The sequence below is a fragment of the Neovison vison genome, chromosome 4 (genome assembly GCF_020171115.1).
Source record: "Neovison vison isolate M4711 chromosome 4, ASM_NN_V1, whole genome shotgun sequence".
Taxonomy (NCBI): domain Eukaryota; kingdom Metazoa; phylum Chordata; class Mammalia; order Carnivora; family Mustelidae; genus Neogale; species Neogale vison.
Genome location: NC_058094.1, coordinates 105,882,220 through 105,888,203, shown reverse-complemented (window position 1 = coordinate 105,888,203; position 5,984 = coordinate 105,882,220).

Genomic DNA, 5,984 nt, shown 5'->3' with positions numbered 1-5,984 from the left:
ACCCGAGTTTGTGTTTGCAGACTTCTCTCCCTAAACCATGGCTCACATGCCTTCGAGGATGGGTTCTCTGGAGCCACAATAAAGGACTGTGCCTACCATCCCCAAGGAATCTGTGCCAGTCACAGTTGCCAAAACACTCCAGATAAGTAAAAAACTGCAAGGACCATGAACCCACCATCATATTGGATGCTGCTCTGGAAGCAAATGCACAGTCTGAAATACCCTGATCACCTCCATCCAGGCAGACACCAGAGTCAAAGGTCCTGAGTAAGAAGACTGAACCTGACATGCCCCTAGGACTTCCTTGGAACCCTAGATTAGGTTTTCAGGCATCTGTCAGCAGAGGCCTGTTCTGGAATACCAACTTATGTTACAGCATATGGTCCCTGAGCCATACAAAGAACATCTCCGGTCCCTAGACAGAATCCGGACTCTTGGACCTGTGTCAAATCCTCAGGGTAAATGAATCCTGCATGGCCCCTTAGCCACCAGCACATTTTTAGATATCCCTGGTAACAAATCAGCACTGTGACCTATCTTCATGAGATTCCATGTCCAATCCAGTCCTTGGTACTTCACCTCCAAGCCAGAATGAACCTGCCATGTTCCTCAGAAGCACTGGTCAGTGGAGGTGTGCTTTCCAGGCATCCATGCAGGAGATCTATGCTACCCATTCTTTCCACATGTGGGACCCTGGAGCAAACAAACCAGACTGCCCCTGTCCGGTAGAAGGAAACCTTGCTGTTTGGAGCATCTCACAAGCCCCAGCCTGGGAAGTCCTCCATGTCCTCTTGACACCGCCCCTCCATTTGAGGGTCATCAGAGACACAATCTCCAGCATGAGCAAATATCTGACATCCACCCTTACTCAGGTGCTGAATATTTGATTCAACCGCTGCACAAAGGAAGTGCCTTTTGCTTGATACAGAATGTAACCATAGCTTGGGTTTACAATTCCATCCTCAGCCTCCTGGTCCGCAAGCCCTCTTGATAGGGAATTCTGGAGCCACAATGTAGCATTCTGCCTTCCCCAGAAAGGGGAAGAAACCTACATGAGCATCAGTCTGCTTGGCATTCGAGGGAACTCCGATTTATAGGCTTCCCTGGGCACTAGTGCTCTGTCTGACAGATCCTGAGCCAAGACTTAGTGTCAGCCACCCAGAGATCGGGGCCCATATCCACAATTTGATCCTGGCCATGGCCCATGTCCATCATCTCTACCCATCCTTGGTAATCAGGCATCTGTCCCCAGACCTTTTCTGGAATCCCTGCTAATGGGGGAACCTGAAGCACTTTAGAGAACTTTTCTTTCCCCATGGCAGGATTCTGGCTGTTGGGATGGGTGTCCAACCCTCATAGTGGGAGCCAGCTACATGGCCAAGGAGACCATGCCCACTCATGAGGGCCACCCTGGGCACAAGCAGGTATTGTGACCCTCAGCCTGAGCATGATTTCAAACAAGCCCTCTCAGTTGCACCTCCAGGAACCCGCATGCAGTCCTGGTAAGCCACTAGGCCCAAATCCTACACTTTGTTGGATTTCCAGGGGACCAGACCCAGAGCCCGTTTCTGGAATCCTTATTTTGAAGCACCCCTATTATGGAAAACAGCACTCCTCCCTTCCCTGAGAAAGCCACAAACTTTTGGGAACCGCCAGGATCCTTAGAGAGGAAAAATCTCTCATGGACCCATGAGGCTGCACCTGCATTCCAAGGCCGTCCTGGACACACAATCGAGAGAGAAAAGCCTGTGCTACCACCTTTGAGTCACCCAATTAATAGTTCCAGATGAGCTCTCCTCAATGTCTATGAATTGGGCCTGCAATCACCTTGCCACTAACCCTAACCCAAGTTTGTGTTTGCAGACTTCCCTCCCAAAACCATGGCTCACATGCCCTCCAGGTTGTGGTATCTGTAGCCACATCACGGGAGTGTACTTGTCTTCCCCAAGGAAACTGTGCCTGTCACTATTGCACAAACCCTCTAGATTAGGAGAAACCTGTGAGGCCTCTGAGCCCACCCCAATAATGGAGGCCGCTCTGGATGCAAATACACAGTCTGACACACCCTATCACTTACATCCAGGCTGACAGCCAAGTCAATATTCCTGAGACAGAAGGTTGAATCTGACATGCCAGTAGGATTCATTGGAACACTACATTATGTTTTCAGGTATCTGTACTCAAAGCGCTGTTGTGAATATCAACTTATGATACAACATGGTCCCTGAACGACACAATAGAACATCTCCTGTCCCCAGAAGGAAGCTGTGCTCTTGGACCTGTGTCAAACACTCTGGGTAGATGAATCCTGCACGGCCCCCTGGCAAACCAGCACATTCTATGATCTCCCTGACAACAAACCAGCATTGTGACCCATCTTCATTAGACTCCATGACAACTCATGGCCTTGGTACTTCGTCCCAGAGCCACCAGAACGAAACTGCCATGTTCCTCAGCTGCCATGGGCAATGTAGGTGTACTTTCCACGCATTCAGCGGAAGTGCTCTGATACCAACTTTCCACATGGGGAGCCCTGGAGAAAACATACCAGACTCCCCTGCACGGTTAAAGAAAACCTTGCTGTATGGAGTATCTCACAAGCCCGAGCGTGGATAATCCTCCACGGCCTCTTGAGGCCACCCATCCATTTGTTGGTCATTATAGACACAAACTCCAGCATGAGCATCATCTTACATCCGTGCTTACTCAAGTGCTGGATATTTCAATCAGCTGCTATACACTGGAATTGCCTTTTGCTTGGCACTGAATTTAAAAGTAGCTTGGGTTTACAATTCCATCCAAACCCTAGTGTTCATTAAGCCCTCTTGATAGGGAATTCTGAAGTCACAATGCAGCATTCTCCCTTCCCAATAGTAAGAAAAAGGGCCTGGTGAGACTGCCAAGAAACCCTACATGAAGATAAATCTACTCAACCCTCGAGGGAATCCCGATTTATAGGTTGCCCTGGCCAATATTGCTGTGTCGGACAGAACCTCATCCCCGACCTCGTATCAGGACCCAGAAGGCGGGCCCCATCTCCAGAATGTGAGACCGGCCATGGTCCAGGGCTGTCATCTCTAACCATTCATGGTTCAGGCTTCTGTCCCCAGACCTTTGCCGGAATCCTTGCCAATGGGGGAACCTGAATCACAATAGAGAAATCCTCCTTCCCCATGGCAGTAATCCTGGCTGTTGGGATGGGTGTCCAAACCTCAGAGTGGTAGCCAGCTGAATGGCCAAGGAGACCCCGCCCACTCATGAGGGCCACCCTGGACACAAGCAGGCATAGTGACCCCCAACCTGAGCATGCTTTCAAACAAATGCTCTCAGTTGCATCTCCAGGATCCTACATTGCAGGCCTGGTATGTCCCAAAGACTAAGTCTTAACCCCTGGTGGGATTTTTCAGGCACCCAGAACCAAAGCATCTCTGGAATCCCTGTTTTGGGGCACCGCTAAGATGGAAAATAGCACTCTTCCCTTCGTTGAGAAAGCCACCATAGTATAGGGAACCGCTAGGATCTTTGAGAGGAAAAATCTCCCATGGATCCATGAGATCACAAATCCATTCCGAGGCCATCCTGGACACATATAAGCCAGATACAATAGCCTGTGCTACCGCCTTCGAGGAACCTGATTTACAGTTCCTGACGAGCTGCCCTCCAGGTCTATGCATTGGGCCTGCAATCACCTCGCTACTAACCTTAACCTGAGTTTGTGTTTGCAGACTTCTCTCCCAAAACCATGGCTCATATGTCCTCCAGGATGGGTTCTCTGGAACCACACCACAGGACTGTGCCTGCCATTCCCAAGGAAAATGTGTCCATCACAGTTGCCTAAACCCTCGAGATAAGGAGAAACCTGCAAGGCCCCTGAGGCCACCCCCATACTGGAGGCCACTCTGGACACAAATGTGCCGTCTGAAACACGCTGATCACCTGAATCCAGGCAGACACCCAAGTCAATGGTACTGAGTCAGAAGATTAATCCTGACATGCCCCTAGGACCTCATTGTAACCCTAGATTAGGTTTTCAGGCATCTATAATCAGAGACCTGCTCTGGAATACCAACTTATGATACAACATATGGTCCCTGAGCTCCACAACAGAACATCTTTCCCCAGATGGAAGCCGTGCTCTTGGATGTATGTCAAACCCTCAGAGTAGATGAATCCTACTCGGCCCATAGCCAGAGGCAGATTCTAAGATCTCACTGGTAAAAAGCCAGCATTGTGAGCAATCTTCATGAGATTCCATGTCAACCCAAGGCCTTGGTACTTTGCCGCAGAGCCTGCAGAATGAACCTTCCATGTTACTCAGCTGCAATGTTCAATGGAGGTGTGCTTTCCAGGCTTCCATGTGGGAGTGCTCTGCCACCCAAACATTCCACATGGAGGACTCTCGAGCAAACAAACTAGACGGCCCCTGTCCGGTAGAAGAAAACTTTGCTGTTTGGAGCATGTCACAAGCCCAAGTGTGGGAAATCCTCTATGGCCTCTTGTCACCTCCCCTCCATTTGTCAGTCATCATAGACACAAACTCCAGCATGAGTAAACATCTGACGTCTGCCCTTATTCCGGTGCTGGATATTTGAATCAGCCACTGCACACTGGAAATGCCATTCACTTGTCACTGAATTTATCCATAGCTTGGGTTTACAATTCCGTCCTCACCCTACTGGTCCGCAAGACCTTATGACAGGGAATTCTGCAGCCACAATGCAGCATTCTGCCTTCCCCATAGAAAGAAGAAGGGCCTGGTAAGTCTGCCCAGAAACTCCACATGAGGATCAATCTACTCGGCCTTCAAGGGAACACCGAATTTTATACAGCCCTGGCCCCTAGTGCTGTGTCTGACAGAGCCTGACCTTGTGTCAGCCACCTGACCTCGTGTCAGCCACCTGACCTCGTGGCAGCCACCCAGAGTGCAGGGCCCATATTCAGCATGTGAGACAGGCCAAGGACCAGGCCTGTCATCTCTACCCATCCTTGGTATTCAGGCAGCTGTCCCCAGACCTTTCCTGGAATCCATACCAATGGGGGAACATGAATCACAATAGAGAAATCCTCCTTCCCCATGGCAGGATTCCTGGAAGTTGGGAAGGGTGTCCAACAGTCAGAGTGGTAGCCTACTGTATGGCGATTGAGAACACGCCCACTACTGAGGGACGACCTGGGCAAAAGCTGGCATAGTGTCCCTCAGCCTGAGCATGCTTTCAAACAAACGCTCTCAGTTGTACCTCCAGGATTTGCATTGGAGGCCTGGTAAGGCCCTAGGCCCAAATCATAATCCTTGGTGGGTATTTCCATGTTCCCAGATCCAGAGCACGTCTCTGCAATCCCTTTTATGGGACACCCTTAATATGGAACACAGAACTCTTCCCTCTTTGAGATAGCCACCAAACTATAGGGAGCTGCCAGGATACTTGAGAGGAAAAATCACCCATGGACCCCTGAGACCACACCTGCATTCCTAGTCCATCGTGGATACACAATTCAGATATAAAAGCCTGTGCTACCGCCTTCGAGGCATGTGATTTACAGTCCCTGACTAACTGCCCTCCAGGTCTATGCATTGGGCCTATGATCACCTCACCACTAAACCTAACCCATGTTATATTTACAGACTTCCTTCCCAAAACAATGGCTCACATGCCCTCCAGGATGGGGTCTCTGGAGCCACACCACAGGACTGTACCCACTATTGGCAAGGAAACTGTGCCCGTCAATGTTGCCCAATCCTTCCAGATTCGGAGAAACCTGCAAGGCCCCAGAGCACACCCCAATACTGGTTGCCTGTCTGTACACAAATTCATAGTCTGGAACACCCTGATTGCCTACATCTAGGCAGACATTGAATTCAATGGTCCTGAGTCAGAGGATTGAACCTGACATTCCCATAGGATTTCATTGGAACCCTAGATGAAGTTTTCAGGCATCTTTCGTCAAATGCCTGTTTTGGAATACCAACTTATGATACAACATGT